Source organism: Schistocerca americana, chromosome 1 (genome assembly GCF_021461395.2).
Source record: "Schistocerca americana isolate TAMUIC-IGC-003095 chromosome 1, iqSchAmer2.1, whole genome shotgun sequence".
Classification (NCBI taxonomy): Eukaryota; Metazoa; Arthropoda; class Insecta; order Orthoptera; family Acrididae; genus Schistocerca; species Schistocerca americana.
The window spans coordinates 663,641,139-663,657,752 of record NC_060119.1 but is presented as its reverse complement, the minus strand read 5'-3'; the positions used below and the strand labels follow the sequence as shown (position 1 = coordinate 663,657,752).

The following is a 16,614-nucleotide window of genomic DNA, read 5'->3' as shown; positions in this document are numbered from 1 at the left end:
ATTTTGTATGTTATTGACAATAAAGAGATCCCACGATAGTCTTTGGGGTCTGTTTTACTTCCTTTTTTGTTCAGACGATGTGTGATTGCTGTCTTCTAATATGTGGGGATTTTTTTCAGTTTTCCAGATATCTACAATTTCTTTTAGTTTTGCAATAACATTTTCTCCTGCTCTTTTCCATTATCCTGTGGTTATTTGGTCTTCTCCTGATGCTTATCTTATCTTGCTGTCTTATCTATTGACTGAGTTTAAATCTATGACACACTGTACTTGCACATTCATAGAACTATACTATTATGTTTTGTAATAGATCTGTGCTTAAGAATTTGTTACATACATACCATGATACTAAATGAGTAGAACCCATTAGCTACTAACACCCTATCTTATTCTATAATTTGCTCCTGTGAATGTGTACATGTTATGCAGGTCTTGAAGTCACTCAAATCCATCTAGAATGCATTTACTGAGGTTAACGAAGGCAATGTTGGCCTGACGTACTCGAAGATACCCTTTAGCTACACTGTCTAAAGGATCATCCTAAGAAATATCAAATTAAGATCAGCCTGAAGACGCCTAAATAAGGTGAAATGTGTACTTGATAAATAAAAAAAACTAAAATTGTAACCAAGACTGTTTTCAACTAATACTTTATTCATTTTGTAATGTCAAAACATTTTTTGCTGGTGTGTAGCCAGTGTGCTTTGGATTCATGGGTCGATCCCCACATCGTAAGCTTAGGTCCTAATATTTTTTGATTATTTTCTCCTTTCATGGATCAACATATCCTTAAATACTGTGGTTGATGTGGCTGATTGATTTTGTGTTATCTGTACCCGTCATTTTGAGTTCTTCAAGTTGGCTCACTCTTCGTACATTTAGACTCTGAATTTTTTTCTCTTCTCTTTTGAAGAGGTAAACTTGCTATTTTTAATTCTAGTAATTTACATTGTCTCTGCACTTATTTCTATAATTTTAGTGTTGTAATATTGACTTCGTATCATTTGCTTTGTGACAGAATGTTCCACAGGTCTGAAAATCTGAATGCTATGTGCTGATACATGAATATATTATGGCTTGTATAGTAGACATTTTTCTTATATTTTCTGTAATATGTTATGTATCAGATACTTCTATACATCTATATTCTACCTTTTGGCATCATTCTGTACACCATTTGGCAAACCTTGTAGTAAGTCACAAAATATTGTAAACACATTGTTTCCAAATTTTGTGAGAGGGATATTGTGAAGGGACATCCTCCTTTAGCATTACTTTTCTCAACAGAAGTAGTTGATACCAGGAATATTCTCGAATTTTGAACAGGTTAATATTATCTCAGTTGTTTTTCTAAAAAATTTCATATGATTATGTACATGAGTTGTTATATTTCAAGCTAAAATCTATAAAAAGAAATTACTTTATTTTCATTGTTACAATCGATATGTACTCACTCTGTATGTACAGTTAAAATTATTTTTTTAGAAACATTTGAAATTACTAAATATTTGGTACGCTTAAAATTTCTATTATTAATTACACAATCTGATACTGTTTATTTCTGGATTCATGAATAAATTAATAGAATTTCATTTGTCAAGAAAATTTGTAAACTCTTTGGAATATTGTTATTACCACAGAGTGAGGAAGCAGTAGTAGGTATGCCTCTGATGTGACTGGACATGTTTTTGTATTTTGGAAGAACAATGTAATTTCAGCTTCGTTAATGTGAAAATTTAAAATGAAAACAAAAATTTGCATAGGCATTCTTCAAAATTAAGTACATCATTTGGGACCATGAGAACCTAAAATGTCAAAAATTGCAGCTTCAAGAATCAGCCCCAAGACATGAAGAACTGGAGCCAACTACAAGAAAAGAAGTAAAAAGTTCATTGTAAATCTTTCTCCTCTCATATTTTTGAGAAAAAGAGACTTTACCATTGACAATAGTAGTGACATCAACAAATTGTGAGAGGGTAGATTACAAAGTGCCCTCAGACACATGTCTAGTGCTCTGTGCTCTTTGCTCTGCCTGTTGCAGCATAATATTATTTGTTTCCTCATTCTGCATTAACTCATATGCCTGTGTACTAATTTTTCTTATTCTATTTAAGAATGTTTTCACCAACTTGTTTCATTTCTGTTAAGTTGTTCCCTGAAGAATCTGGAACTATTCTGCTTGCAGCAATGCCTATAGTTATTCAAATGTGCATGCCTTACTCAACCCCTCATAATACATTACAAATGGCTTTGCCTCACCCATCAATCATAACTCTGTCATGTGCAAATGTACTTCATCCAACTAATTATTGGACAAGAAGCATAATCCAGATTGTCAGTAAATGCTGACAAATCCTCTGTTGCTCCAGCTGAGAAAGGAGCCACTAGACTAGCTGCCATGGGATGCACAGAAGGAACAGGTGCACTGAATGAAGCTTTTGCTCTGCCATCCAAACTTGCTCACAGTGCCTACATGCATTAGCAGTTGTTTAAGTGTCCACCTGCCACTGTAATATGGCATTCTTCACTCAGTTCAACCACCTGATTTATCAAAGATTTGACTGATTGTTGTATTGGCATTGCTCATGTTTCTATCACATATGCAACCTCTATCTATCAACAATACAAATTATCTAATTTACACCAAACATTAATGAAGCAAGGGCAGCTACCAAAACCACTCAAGCATAAGTACAAAAACAATGATATTAATCCTTAAGATGTATCATAGCTCATCAAGATTTAGTACTGATGTGTCTCATGCCCGTGATGTCAGAAAGATCTATACATAGCTGCCACAGCCTGCATACTAGGTAATTCATGACCCACTAAATTACAATATTGGCATCTCACCAACCATGAATTGTACTTACATACAATTTACTCTGAACTGTGGTAAATCCACTAGTGCCACAAGTTTCACAAATTATAACTTCATGTTCCTATGCCCATCACTCCTATCCACCATGGCTGCATACTAAACAAATCACCAAGACCACAAAAATAAAAATAAAAACCTCATTGTCCAAAATTACGCTGATGAACTGCAGGCTGTAGCTGGAGACCTGGCCTTGGATCCTGCTGCAGACATCTGTGATGACTTCTCATGCCACTTATAGAGACCATTATGGGGAGGGGGGAAGGGGGGGGGGATAGCAGGCCTCTACTGTTGGTGGTGAAAGTTAATAGAGGTGAGATGGTAAGTAGTCCACCACTCTGGATGAGGCAGAAGTGGAGTGGTGAATGAATGTCTGTTATCCACCAATATGCTGTCATAAAAAAAACCTGTTCTGTTTGCAAAGAGACTTGGCTATCAGTGGGCGGTTTGACAGCTGGAAGCACCATGCAGCCGGTGGGTGATGATGGCAGTGATTCTGCAAGGACACTGAATCCAGCACCATGTAGGGGCATGCGAAGTGGACTAAAGACTGCCTAGCTATACAGGATGGGGTAAGAGGAGGTGGACAGAATCACAACACGGATACATCATAAATGAGGTGGCTCACAGCAGCAGCAGTATCTTCTCACACTTATAAATACAGGCAGCAAGGAGTATGCCCAGATGGGTGATGCTGGCTGACTGGCTGCAATGTCCTGCGCTTTAACTGTAGATCTCAAGGATACGAGGTTGACGGAAGCTGAAGCAGGACCCAATGTGGTCTGTCAGTATCAGACTTGGCACAAGTTGCAGAGCTGCAAATAGCAGCAGCAGAGTCCAGTGGTGCTGTCTGGTTGTCATATATGGACACTCATAAATGATCATAGGTGTGGCTAACAGAACGAAATACCTTTGAGAAAAATGATGAGTATTTAAATGGACTTGATCCATCATTGTTTTGTTACAGCATCAGTTTCTATCATGTAAGCCACAACAAAACCATGGCTTGGTTGAGTGAAGTTATCAGGCTGCCATCACTGCTGAAACAGCTCTGGCTTTCCGCTGCATCAATCATCTTAAAACTCTGGTCCCTTGGCTAGCCCAGCTGTGTGGTAATTTCCCGACATCATAGAGGCAGTTCTTGTTGTATCAGCAGCCAACTCCCCGATATAACAGCATCCAGCTGCCTCCAGTCTCACCTGCTTCTGTTGCTTTTTGTGTTAGATGTGGCATGTGTCTCAGTTTCACTCAGGTTGTGATGTTCGCCTGTTTTATTTCTTTGTTGATGGTCGTTGGTGTCAATGTACTGTGTTGTTATACTGGGTGAAAAAGCAGTTATATGGCCAGTTACTTACTGGCAAATTTTGATAAGCTTCGTTAATAGTTTACAGGCAAACATCAGCATACTGCTACAATAAATACTTTACTGTTCAATATCTATGAGCAGTAAAAACTGAGCCACACAGTTTACAGTTTTTGCAGAATAGTATGGTACATATTGAACAGATACTGTCATTGTTTTAACACACAGCCTATTTGTGTTATACTTATTTCACGGATGCATTGTTGTTGATCTATCCAATACGGGTTCCTCGTCTGAAACTCGGCCGTGGACTGACTTCTCAGGACCAAAAATTGAGCCTTTATACATCAGCAGAATAATAGGTACTGGAACTATACATTATTCAATGTTAAAGTTACAGAAATTACAATTAAAACAAAACTTATTCAATTAAGTGACTATATCAAAAACTCCCTTCTTTTTAAAAGTTTCTTCTACTACAAAAGTTAGGCCAAATTATTTGTATAAATGATGAAATTAGCAGATACAGTTATACATTTTTGATGAAACCAGTAATTATTTTGGAATTAATTAAGAGCTGGCTTTGCTAACATGTTTTCAAATAGAGCCAAATAAATACTTTAAGAATCCTAGAGATTCTCTTTCCAAATGTTTATCACTATTACAGAATTTATATTTGTTTGTAAGTCAACAACATAATTTAAGTTACTAAACAATTACTGATTTCACTCTATAACAAAAAATATTAACTAGGAATAGTCAAAATAAATTATGAAATTGATGATATACACAAAACTAAGCACAAAATTAGATACATTCTTTAAAACTGAGGACCAACCTTCCTCTTTTATGAAAATGCAGATTATACTCTTGTGTGTTAATGGTAATTAGTTAAAAGTGAAAAAACGAATTTAAGGAGGCAGATTGCAAAACAAGAGAGGAAGTAACAAAATCCCAGCCTCCTTCGTCACAAGGTGTACTTAGTAAATTATTTGTGGTGCAACAGTTCTATGTGGTTGGTCATATAATTCAGGTCTTGGATACTGTCATGTTTTAGTTGTAACATATTTATATCTGCAAGCAATTATCTGCAAAAATGCACATTGATGAACATATCTTTATAATAATACTTTTGTTTTGTTCTGAAAATATGATAGTTTTATTCAACAGAGAACATTCATGTAATTATTGTGGACAGGCCACTTTTAATTTTTGGTTGCCACTGTTGCTGATTTGTATATTACAGTAAAGGAGAAATTGCATAGAAACTTCATGAGAAAGGTAGTATCTGCTATGTTATATGTAGAATGCAAGGACTGAAGGTGAACTGCAACTAACATTAGATGATAAAATAATGTGAACAGGTTATTCCAAAAAGCAACAAGTATTAGTAACAGATGAGAATAAAAAGTCCAACAAAATATATTTATGCTCAGTTACTGGATGGGAGGAGGTAAGTGCATGCTATCAAATCTGTAGTTTTGACTATTTTGTTTCTAATATCATAGTAAATAATAAAAACTGAGTAATAAAAGCACTAGATGTGAGTGGGCTCATTGGAAATGTGCTGAGTCAATGTGTGGGTAGTTCAGAATAAGTAAACAAAAATTAGTAGAAGTGTTGAGATCAATCTCCATTCAAACATGTGAGCAGTTTCAGGTGGTCATAATAGAAAACAAAGTAGAAAACCACATCCACATAAGTGGACAGTCTTGTGCTCTCAAAATGAAAAGTAGTGAACAGTTTCAGGCTTTAAAAATAGAAAACATGTCCAAATAAGACAATGGTTTCAGGTTTTCAAAATAGAAGACAGTGAACAGTTTATGTTAAAACTTAAAAGAGAATAGTGGTGCACAAAATTAGAACTGAAATTAGAAATGAAATTTAACAATGAACAGCTCAAATTGGAAAGCAGTGATTAGTTAAAAGAAAACAGTAAAACACTGTTGGAGGTGGGAGATCATCTTGACGTTGATAGTGACAAAATTCCTAAGTTGAAGCTAAGTACTGATAGTGGGTTCAGTAATACAACAGTCAGGAACACTAATAGTAATGATAGTGAAGACAGTATTGTCATTGAAAGAGAAAATTCAATTGATGAAACCAGTGACATCCATGTTTCACAAGATAAAATTTCTAACTCTAGTATAATTTCAAAGACAAGTAATGTAAATTTTGACAGGATTACAGTTACAAGAGACTTAATTGTTGTCCAAAATAACCAGATGCTACGTAAAATTTACAAAATGGTTACAAAACGAATTACTATAAACAAGTGTGAAGAACTTTAGAGCTACAAATTAAAAGCATTTTTCATGAAGGTAATGACAGTTTCAAGAAATTGAATAAGTCATACAACAACAAGTTAATATCCTCCTTAAATGCTTCTGAGAACTGCTGTTTTAATGAAAGTTTATGAAGACTGAACATTTTATTGTGGGGAGATGTGTGCAATTACAGTGTCAATTATATTTATGTGCAAACTTACAAAGAGGAGAAATAAATTAAGGTTTATCTCTCTAAGCATATTGTAAAAGATTTGTGCAGCGTAGTTTTAATATCTGCCATCAGAGTTATGACAGTGGGCAAAACATATGTTGTGGAGGCAAAAACCTTTCCAATGAACACTAATATTTGTGGCCTCAGAGCATCATGAATTCTTTTCATTATTTGTGCATAGCGAACACATGGCCTCAAGCTCATGCAACATTACTTTCTGAAACTTTCATTGTTCTACACTGAATGTCAAATGATGATCTTCCACTGACAATCCATCTTCTCTCAATTGGAGAGATTAGACAATAATCTCACAGTATAACTTAGAAACTTTCTAAAGGAATGTGTTTCTCATTATCTGTATCTGAAAATATTGCTGTATGAAGGAAGAATTTTTCAATATTCTTTTATTTTTATTATACCAGAAGCCAAGAAAAAGTCCCAATACTTAGATATAACTGAGGCATGTCTCAGGGTTCTGTGATTGGCCCTTTACTGTTTATAATATTTGTGAATGATATTCATAGTAGCATGTCCTATGAATCTGTACTGTTCAAATTCAGTGTGCTACCCTTCAACTAGACAGTTAATATAGTTTCAGTTTAACAAGCTGTGAAACTGAGTACTCAGCTGTTGATCTACTTGGTATATACTTTGATACCAAATTAACTGAGACAAACACACAGACCATGTATTCAGAAACCTCTAACAAGTTACCTTCTTATTGGCTAAACTACAGACATGGGTACAACACCTCTGTTACTTAACTCTCACTATGTCTTTTTTCACCGCCATCTGCAGTATTGTATCCTTATATAGGGCAATTCTCCAGGGGTAAAAAAAAAAAATTTTTGATCTGAAAAAAAGGCTATCAGGCCTATTTCTGGAGTTACTAACTATAAAACCTCCTGTAGACCACTTTTTAAAAGACATAAAAGTATTGACTGTCCCATCACCTTTTATATAATGTTGCCGACTAAAGATTAAAAAAAAAAAAAAAAAACATCTTAAGGGAAGCTATAGACCAATATAAAACTAGGGAAATGAAACAGATAGATATGCCCACAGCTACATTAAAGGAAACACAGAAAAGTTATAAAGACCTGGGAATAAAATTATTTAATACCTTACCTTTATGTGAGCATCATGTCTCACTTAATGACTTTAAAACAATAAATGGAAAATGGTTGACAGGAAAAGACTTCCCCAATATTTCAGAATTTCAAAACTGTTCTAGGGATGATTTGAAATACTAAATTATTTTTAGCTGTAAACTATTTTGTATTTAGCATAGTATGTCAATAGTTTATATGATACTTCTGTATTTATTTTATATGTACAGTAATATTAAAACTCTCTATGACAACACTGATTGCATAAAAATGCTCAAGGATGGATAAAAATAAATAAATTTTCTATAACTGAAAATTACTAGGCTGTGTTGATGAAATTTTAACCATGTTAGGTAATATTCATGAGTTATTGTTGAAATGTCATCAGTTTTTATAATAAAAGTTCCAGTTTCAAACTGATATGGGCTATATATGACATATGATGGCTTTGGTCTAAGTTGCACATTACATCACTTGTACAGTGCAATGTGCATGACTGCACAAGTTTGGCAGTCAACAGTTGTGGCACTGTTAATTAGGTAAGCCCACCCACTGAGCAAGGTTGTATCACACTCATAAAGATAAATCAGTTTTCAGTTGTTCTGAGGCCAAAAATTGCTTAAAAAGCAAAAGAACATCAGTTTTCCATTTCTCTGATGCCAAAAACCACATAAAATGCAAAATAAAATTGGTTTTTAATTGTCCTGGGCGCAAAATATAACATCTCAAAAAAGGATTGTGAAGGATGCTTAACAAATATGGCAAACTAGTGTACCCATGAGTCGAGGTGAAAAACAAGGTGTGAATGCTTACGAAAAGAAAAACATTTCGACCCTCAACAGAATCATAGGATGACAGACATTTTACAAAAGGGAGGGTTCAGAATAAAGTAGAAAACATTTTAAACTTGGGTTTGATCACTGAAATATGTTAATTATTATGGGGAATCATTACCTTTGGCCATAAATGATGAGCCTACTCATCACAGCATCAATAATCACAGTATGCACATGCCACAGCAAACCACTTTGAGGCAATGCGATAAACACTTTCCCAGAAAAATGGTGTCACAAACTTGGACAACCTTTCTGTAGCAGTGGTACCAATGAACTCACAAAGTGTGCATGCAACGTACACCACGTGCCATGTATGTGCTTAACCATGCCAGTAGCAGACAATGGTTATACGTCAGTAAGGTGAGCAACAACTCGGGCTTTCAAATGCACTTTTTGTAAATTATTTGTAAACATAAGTGTGCATATTATAATGCTTACATGTCCTGGGCAAAAATCAGATTCAAATTTTGGCCTCCAATAAAGGTCTTCCATACACTTACAGGCCAAAAATCATAATTTAAAATGTTTAAAGATAGAAAATTGAAGATATTGGATTGCACTACTACTGTAAACTGTAGTCCACTAATAGAGGATCATGTCAGTATACAGTAGGGTGCAGTTGTGTAGGTATCTATAAGGTTTATCAGCATAGACAAAGGAGTTGTATTAATTCATACAGATGCCAGCTGAATGTGCCAAAGATATATTAATTCATACTATGCTGCATTAATTTATCTGAGAGGGTGGCAGAAAAATTAAAAATGCTGTACCTTCAGATTTTTTGCAACACCTCACTTGTTTTAATGTTTGTAACATAACACTTGTGATCTCATCCAACATGGTGTATGGACCACCGTGGTGTATGGACATATATTCAGTCCCTAAGTGTCTGACAACTAAAAAGTGGAACAGTCATGAAAGAAAAGTATTTTGTTTCTATGAGCTTCAAGTAGACCTGTTCCCCTCTATGTGCATCATGAACCATTGCAGAAAAATCTTCAGATGCATGGGAATAATCTCAAGAAAATGACTTCCACATCATGATCAGCACTGTCGCACAACAAGAGAGAAGAGGTAATTATCATTAATAGGAAGAGATCTTTCAAAACCAATCATTTCAAGCCCACATTGCAGAAAACTGAAATTAGGACCTTTCATTGTGTCCTGAATGGTGTTTGAGTGTGTGTCTATTTTCCCCCTAAGGTAAGTCTTTCCACTCCCAGGACTGGAATGACTCCTTACCTCTCCCTTAAAACCCACATCCTTTCGTCTTTCCCTCTCCTTCCCTCTTTCCTGACGAAGCAACCGTTGGTTGCGAAAGCTAGAATTTTGTGTATATGTTTGTGTGTCTATCGACGTGCCAGTGCTTTCGTTTGGTAAGTCACATCATCTTTGCTTGCTAATATATATATATATATATATATATATATAATGGAAGGAAACATTCCACGTGGGAAAAATTATACATAAAAACAAAGATGAGGTGACTTACCGAACAAAAGCGCTGGCAGGTCGATAGACACACAAACAAACACAAACATACACACAAAATTCAAGCTTTCGCAACAAACTGTTGCCTCATCAGGAAAGAGGGAAGGAGAGGGGAAGACGAAAGGAAGTGGGTTTTAAGGGAGAGGGTAAGGAGTCATTCCAATCCCGGGAGCGGAAAGACTTACCTTAGGGGGAAAAAAGGACAGGTATACACTCGCACACACGCACATATCCATCCACATATACAGACACAAGCAGACATATTTAAAGACCAAATATGTCTGCTTGTGTCTGTATATGTGGATGGATATGTGCGTGTGTGCGAGTGTATACCTGTCCTTTTTTCCCCCTAAGGTAAGTCTTTCCGCTCCCGGGATTGGAATGACTCCTTACCCTCTCCCTTAAAACCCACTTCCTTTCGTCTTCCCCTCTCCTTCCCTCTTTCCTGATGAGGCAACAGTTTGTTGCGAAAGCTTGAATTTTGTGTGTATGTTTGTGTTTGTTTGTGTGTCTATCGACCTGCCAGCGCTTTTGTTCGGTAAGTCACCTCATCTTTGTTTTTTTATATATATATATATATATATATATATATATATATATATATATATATATATATATATATATATATATATAGCTGTTCCCCTCTATGTGCATCATATTATATATATATATATATATATATATATATATATATATATATATATATTAGCAAGCAAAGATGATGTGACTTACCAAACGAAAGCACTGGCACGTCGATAGACACACAAACAAACACAAACATATACACAAAATTCTAGCTTTCGCAACCAACGGTTGCTTCGTCAGGAAAGAGGGAAGGAGAGGGAAAGACGAAAGGATGTGGGTTTTAAGGGAGAGGTAAGGAGTCATTCCAGTCCTGGGAGTGGAAAGACTTACCTTAGGGGGAAAAAAGGACGGGTATACACTCGCACACACACATATATCCATCCACACATATACAGACACAAGCAGACATATTCAAAGGCCTTAATGTAATTATTACAGAGGGGAAGGTTTCAGCCAAAATTAAGAATTTCTCATACGCATTACGAGTTACTATAAACAAAACTGACAAAGCAAAAAGTGCTATCATGCAGCACCAAAAGTACTGGAAGGCCTCAAATCAGTAACTACTAACTAGCAAGAACAAGTACAATATGTCTAGATGCAGATAGTCAAGGGCAAAAATTAGCTACTGAATTTTACTCTACAAGCAGTCACAAAATAACTAGCACAGTTACACCAGCCATGAAATTTCGGGCAGTGACTTTATGAACCATGGTGAGATAACAGCATTAGCAAACAAAGATTTTTTTCAGGTTCTTGGTGGCAACAAATGACATAGGACGAGACAAAGTAGAAGACCTAGTCATTTCAATCAAAACGACACTGAATGAGCTGAGAAGCTAAAATGTGATCATCATCTCCATTCCACACTGTCATGACATACCGGTTGGCTATATGTAAGTAAAGGGGTGCAAAGTGCAAATCAAGAAATCCAAAATATATGCACAAGTTTAAAAATGTAACATTTGTTGACATAAGCTGAAAAGGATGACGATTACACACAACCATGGTCTACATCTCAACAGATTAGGGTTGAACTCACTAATAACATATACTCAAGAAATAGTAAACAGTAAGTTAACTGTTGTAATGGAACTGACCAATAGAGCTCATCTTGTTACATATAGCAATATAGATATTTCAAGTAGTGGACCTCACAATATGTGAAATACACGACTCCATGATACAGAAGACATTTTTGTGGAAATATAGTAATTCACTGTTTTGTCATCAAAGTTAAAGCCAAACAAACTATCTTGTCAATGTGCAAACATTAAAATCCGCTTAATTAAAAAGTAAATCAAACTTTTGTTCATTTAAGTCTCATATTTAAATTTGAGCTATGTCAATGATCACTATCAAAAATGTTATTTATTTCACATTTAAATCTGAAGAAGTGACATAAGAACAGAACATAAAATCTACTTTCAAAAGTTTTGTAACTGTAGCTTTGATAATTGATGTATTGTATTATCATCTTTTGACTTGTGTGTATCACAGCTCTTGGTGTATCCAGGCAGAGAGTCACATGCCCCATTCTGCTGTGTGCTTAGGTACATCCACACCATGCCTCTTTCATCATGCTCAATCACAGATGCAAGGGAATAAAAGGGTATGCACAAAAATTTGTCAAAAGAACAAACCTCATTGTGCAAGCAGTCTACTATGAATCCCCTTCTTTGCTTGGGAGCTTGTGTTGCATTTATTGTGATGAAAAGGTAACAGAAAAAGAAAACACAGGAGTGACTGTAGGTAAAGAAGTATATTAAACAGAAGTACAAGGAATACGAAGTGATGATAACATTTTGTCTGCAAATTATGACAACATATTGTCTGCAAATTTCAAAGGAGGGCACAACAAGCTTTTAGATTTTCTACTTGGGAAACTGCAATGATGAGGCTGGCAATGAAATTTTGTTAGGTAGTAACTGGTGACATATATTCATTTGAATTATTTATTCCTCATTTCAAAATAATGCATTTTAATTCTATCAAATTTGTAACTTGTAACGTAGAATAATTCTAATTTTTTATTTGATTGTTTTTTATCCATGTTCACTGTAGGAAATGCCAAAGCTTGTAATTATTAGCATATTTTGTTTCTATACACATGTTACAATTTGTATCTAACAGCAAAGCAAACCCCTAGACAAAACAAAGCCAACGTAAAACATGTACATTTTCCACAAGATTCAACCAGAAACAACTTAAGTGAAGTGATTCTTTACTGTACAAACAGAATTACTGTGTACTACTGGTTTTTGCATTAATGTATTTAAGCAATAGATTCATCGTAATAGCGAATGTCGAAACATTGTGATTCTGACTATATTTCACCCACTAGCGAAAAAAAAAAAGAGGACCTGGTAAGAATGTGCAGTGTTGCAGTGTTATACCACACAGAGGCCATTCTCTCAAGGACAAAAATTACAAAGTCTTGCAAAAACCAGTCATTAAATGCCATGCCTCTGAAGCAATACATCTGCAAAACAATTGTGAAGTTTTGATAGGGCAATAAAATCCTCCACCAGTGCTACAAGGGCTGTCTGAAAAGTTCTTAGCCTCACCCAGAGATCACAGCACTACACACATGATATTTTACACCTTATTAGATTAGATTAGATTTACTTTCATTCCAATTGATCCGTAGTGAGGAGGTCCTCCAGGATGTGGAACATGTCAGAAAAACAACAATACATGACAAATATTTAAACTAAAACAAATAAGCTAATGTACCATTCCACAGGTCCCAAGTGGAATGATCGTCATTTTTTAATGAACACTAAGAGTCATTTTACAAATACTATTGCACTGAATTTAAAATAAAAAAGTTTTTTATTCATTTATAAGGTAAGAAACATGTAATACAACTACTGTAATACTTATTTACAATGAACACATTACTGCACTGAAATGGTGCAGAAGTTAGATTATACTTACACACACACACACACACACACACACAAATTTTCAGTGAACACATTACTGCACTGAAATTGTGCAGAAGATATGTTGTACTTATATACAAATCAGTTGGTTTTCCTCAGAAATTCATCAATGGAGTAGAAGGAGTTGGCCACCAATAAATCCTTTAGGCTTCTCTTAAACTGAATTTCATTGGTTGTTAAGCTTTTTATGGCTGCTGGCAAGTTATTGAAAATGTGTGTTCCTGAATAATGCACACCTTTTTGTACAAGACTAAGTGACTTTAAATCCTTGTGAAGATTATTCTTATTTCTAGTATTGATTCCATGAATTGAGCTATTGGTTTGAAAAAGTGATATATTTTTAATGACAAATTTCATTAAGGAATAAATATATTGGGAAGCTGTAGTTAGTATCCCTAGTTCCCTAAACAGGCTTCTGCAGGATGTTCTTGAGTTCACACCACATATAATTCTTACTGCACGTTTTTGTGCCCGGAAAACTTTAGCTTGGCTTGATGAATTACCCCAGAAAATAATCCCATATGACATTATGGAATGAAAGTAAGCATAGTATGCCAGCTTTTTCATTTTTATATCCCCTATGTCTGACAAAATTCGCATTGCAAACAGAGATTTGTTAAGACGCTTCAGCAGTTCTGTGGTGTGCTCCTCCCAGTTGAATTTATTATCAAGCTGTAATCCCAAGAATTTAACACCGTCCACTTCTTCTATCTTCTTGTCATCATATGTTAGACATATACTCTTGGGACACCCCTTACAAGTTCTGAACTGCATGTAGTGTGTTTTTTCAAAGTTTAGTGACAAAGAATTGGCTAGGAACCAGTGATTAATGTCTACAAATATTTTATTGGCTGATCTTTCTAAGACTACACTTGATTTGCTATTTATTATTATGTTCATACAAATATTAGTTGACACCATCTCAAATTGCAAATCATTCCAGTCAGCAGCTGACTGTAGGCAGTTGTCTGAAGCAGTAGTGGCGACAAAAATAGAAAAATTGAGTGTTGTGCACTGATTTAATTCTTTGCAAAAGAAGGTTTAACACTGACCACAATTCAGTTGTGTCTTATAAATACATATGGTGGCTGTTCACCTTCAGTTTCCACCATGAAAAAATGGGCAGCCAAGTTTACAGAATGTCAAATCAAACACCTTTCAGCCATCTAATTTCCAAATTGTGATTTTAATGGACTACCAGTTTTGGTAATAGGTGATCTTCAGCCCCCTGGACAATGTGTAGGAAGATACCAACTACTGTTCTGGTCAAAATAGGTGCCAGCATTCAGAGACTGTATCTGTAGATTTTTGATACAGTGATCACTTCAAATGTCATCTGCTGAACATTTGATCTGAACAGCTGAGGTTCCGCAACCATCTCTGGAAAGATGGACATACAGGGCCGAGTTTAAATGTGATCTTGAAAACATCCAACATGATCCATGTGAAAGAAGTCAAGAAAGTGTTCTGGATGAACACTACAGAAAGTATCCTATCTTATGGGGCTAAAGACCTACTTGGAGTAGTACCCAGTACAATGATTAAGACACACAGTAGTTCAATAGATCATGTTACAACAAATTATGATCAAATCAACATCAGCAGACATCATAAAAGGTCACATATCAAATTATTTGTGTCATGCTAAAATGTAATACCAAATTCAAATCAAAGAGAAATATACAAGTAAAACAGAACACTATCCGCAAATCACATTGCCATGCACTGGAACACTGCTGAATGAAAAGTATTCACATTTGAGGAGATTATATTGAAAAATAAAACTCCTTTGAAAACATAAATTGTCATTTTCACTATCAGGGGAGAACTTTTCAGACTGACAATGTACACTAGATAATGCCAGTGTATGTGAATCACATATGCCTAACACAGGCTTAAATTCACGCAAGCATAATATATAGGTTTTGAATTATGATGTACAAGGCACAGGAAACAAAATAGATGCTTTTGAATCATTTAGAAAAGGATGGGTGCCACATGTTGTAGATGTTACAGAACACCAGAAATCAATAGATTACATTCACTATTTCAAATGAGACAGCTGTAACCTAACTACATCTTACTGAAAAACAAACATTAAAGGTGGTGGTGCTGCCATTTACTTGAGTGTAAGGAACCACCACAGGAAAAGTGCTGTGTGTGAAAAAATTTTGTGTTCACAAAGATTTCAGAATTACAGTTCTCACATCCATATTTTGCACTGCTCCTTTCTTTGTTATAGGTATGCATAGATCCTCCTTTCGAAATATTGATACTTTTCTGCAGTCACTTGATAGAGTTTTGAGTAAATTAATGTCACATTGTAGAAGTGTAAATATTCATACTTAGAGAGATCTAAACATCAACATTTTACAAATATAGCCTGAAAAGCAAACATTTTACATATTGTATCCTGTCTTATGTGGGTAAAAATCTACTTGGATTAGTACCCAATACAACATAAAGGATTGTTGCATTATCTCAAGTACTGAAATTGCAAGGAATAAATTATCCTTTTTATCTCCATATCTATTTATATATTTGTTCTTGTAGACATTATGTAATATACATATGTGTCTGTAATGTGTACATATATATGTTGACAACACCGATACATTTCTTATTGTCTATAGATGGACAAATAAATTAATATTTTTCCTTAATGGCAAATAAATAATTGCAATTTTCTCAAATTGGAAAGTTCCCATTCCTTAAAGTAATTCAAAGAATGATTATGTAGTGCATGAAACAATGATAGTGATGTACTAAGAGTTTATACATTTTTGTTTTAGGGGTAAAAGGAGTACAACAAAGATTAATTTTCTGTATGCAAGCTGGAAAAATACATATTATAATCAGAGGACTGCCAGACACATAAACTGAAAGGAAACATTTAATTTTAGGTTTTTATTTAAAAAAAAGTTTATCCATTGCATGGAGAGAACAAACATAAAGTTATTTATTT

General features: G+C 35.0%; 1 protein-coding gene across 1 annotated transcript in view; it reads right to left on the bottom strand.

The window, feature by feature from the left end:
• The window catches only part of LOC124544638 (ionotropic receptor 25a), a 424,769-nt gene that overhangs the window by 327,442 nt on the left and 80,713 nt on the right, over positions 1–16,614 (bottom strand). The gene's annotated exons all lie outside the window — the stretch shown is intronic.